The sequence below is a fragment of the Colobus angolensis genome, unplaced genomic scaffold, assembly GCF_000951035.1.
Source record: "Colobus angolensis palliatus isolate OR3802 unplaced genomic scaffold, Cang.pa_1.0 Scaffold186, whole genome shotgun sequence".
NCBI classification, from domain to species: Eukaryota; Metazoa; Chordata; class Mammalia; order Primates; family Cercopithecidae; genus Colobus; species Colobus angolensis.
In genome coordinates this window covers 700,923-703,360 of record NW_012114999.1, presented here as the reverse complement: position 1 = coordinate 703,360, position 2,438 = coordinate 700,923, and the positions used below count along the sequence as shown (strand labels likewise).

Genomic DNA, 2,438 nt, shown 5'->3' with positions numbered 1-2,438 from the left:
GCTGGGATTACAGGCTTGAGCCACCGCGCCCGGCCGCTTTCCCTGTTTCATTGACAGCCATGCACACTTACGTTTATATTCCTCATTATTTGATAATCTTCCCCATTAGAGAAATAGGAAAAAGGCTCTAGAACACATGAACACAATTATACAGCCTTTGTGATATCCAAATTTATCCATTTTATGCCAAAAAAAAAAAAATGTACTTTAGTGCTTACCTATATCTTTCAAGAGGTACATCGCTCTGGGCGCACATAAAAATTAACACGATTCCCTATACAAAAGGGACTGCTCAGAGCTAATAACAGCTAAAGAAGAGAGGACGCCAAATGCAGGCACAGGCACATCTCTCCAAACCCTCCCCTAAAACAAATGAAGGACAGAAGAAAACAGAAAACTGGTTAATTCAATTAGTACTCCGCGGAAACTTAGGGATAGTGCAAATAAAGCTCCGAAACTAAACTTTACTGAGTCCCGCCTCTTGGGCATCCCGTCCGCGACCCCCCAGAAACCACAGGGCCACCCTCCTAGCCGCCCCGCCCCGCCAACCTCACAGGGATGAACCTCCCTACCATTTCCTTGGACCCACCCACCATTCCTTTTTGTCAGGAATCAGCTCTTGATTTCCTTTTGGGGAATCGCCCCTCCCCTGGCCATGTGGTTCTCGCGAGATGACCACAGTGCCCCACCTACTCTGAACTAAGAATCTTCTGTTTTTTTGAGACGGAGCCTCGCTCTGTCGCCCACGCTGGAGTGCAGTGTCGCGATCCCAACCTCCGCCTCCTGGGTTCAAGGGATTCTCCTGCCTCAGCCTCCTGAGTAGTTGGGCCTACAGGTGCACGCCACCACGCCAGGCTAATTTTTGTAATTTTATTATTATTATTATTTTTTTAGTAGAGACGGGGTTTCACCATGTTGGCCAGGACAGTCTCGATCTCCTGACCTCGTGATCCACCCGCCTCGGCCCCCCAAAGTGTTGAGATTACAGGCGTGAACCACCACGCCTGGCCAGAATCATCTTTAAAATTTATCCGAGATTTGTAGCTACTAAGAAAGAAAGGAGCTTTTTTTCCCTTGGGCCTTCAAACTGAAAGAACTGCATGAGCCTGAAGCTGCGCATGGTCCTAACATCAGGCTGTTCAGGAAGAAGCCATCTGCAGATGGATGCCAGCACACAGAAGGAAGCAGAGCTCTGGCAACACTGAGGTCAATGTATTCCTTTTTCCTTAAGCTAATATTAATTGAATTTCGATCATTTGCAACCAAAAGTGCTTTGATACTGCTTTTCATCTAGGAGTGAGAATGCTCAACTTGGTGCAAGCAAAAGTAACTGGTCGGCCAGGCAGGTGGCTCATGCCTGTAATCCCAGTACTTTGGGAGGCCGAGGAGGGTGGATCACCAGAGGTCAGGAAGAGTTCGAGACCATCCTGGCCAACCTGGCGAAACCCCGTCTCTACTAAAAATACAAAAAATTAGCTGGGCATGCTGGTGGGTGCCTGTAATCCCAGCCACTTGGGAGGCTGAGGCAGGAGAATCGCTTGAACCTGGGAGGGGGACGTTGCAGTGAGCCGAGATGGTGCCACTGCACACCAGCCTGGGCAACAGAGTGAGACCATCTCAAAAAAAAAAGTAACTGGTCAATGGTTCTGAGTAATAGAAAACCTTATCACAATCTCTTTTGGATAACTGGTAAGTTTTTATTGGTTTGGCATGCTAAATGTAGAAAGCTCAAATAACTCATTTTTCTGTACCCTAGAGACAAGTGTTAAATAAGTCAACTGATCCTAAGGATTATTAAAAGATGTAATTCCAGGTTATGTCAGAGTGTCAGTGTGGATTCAACTTAATCACCTACATTTCCAACATTAATAGGACTATTCTGTAGAAACTGATGCCAAGAGAAATGATCCTGAGTTCTGTACTAATAATAGCTACAACATATTGGCACATTCTTTGTGCCAAGAAGTGTGCTAAGTCTATCATTATTTATATTTAATTCACCCAGAAATGCTAAAAGGTAGGTATGATTGTTCCTTTTTTTACAGGTAAAGAATCTGGCCAGGTGCAGTGGTTCGTGCCTGTAATCCCAGCATTTTTGGAGGCGGAAGCAGGCAGATAACGAGGTTAGGAGTTCAAGACCAGCCTGGCCAACATGGTCAAATTCCATCTCTATTAAAAATACAAAAATTAGGCCGGGCGTGGTGGCTCACGCCTGTAGTCTCAGCACTTTGGGAGGCCAAGGTGGGCAGATCACCTGAGGTCAGGAGTTTGAGACCTGCCTGGCCAAAATGGCGAAATCCCGTCTCTACTAAAAAGTACAAATATTAGCCGGGCATGGCGGCGGGGGTCTGTAATCCCAGCTACTCAGGAGGCTGAGGCAGGAGAATTGCTTGAACTTGGGAGGCAGAGGCTGACTCCATCTCAAAAAAAAAAAAAAA

The 2,438-nt window shown here is 46.3% G+C and overlaps 1 protein-coding gene across 1 annotated transcript in view; it reads left to right on the top strand.

Moving 5' to 3' along the window:
* Nucleotides 1–1,034: 1,034 nt before the first annotated feature.
* TGFBR3 (transforming growth factor, beta receptor III) overlaps nucleotides 1,035–2,438 on the top strand; it is a 243,470-nt gene continuing 242,066 nt past the window's right edge. The window contains exon 1 of the mRNA XM_011939966.1: nucleotides 1,035–1,206. The gene's annotated coding sequence lies outside the window, so the exon portion shown is untranslated. The remainder of the gene's footprint in view (nucleotides 1,207–2,438) is intronic.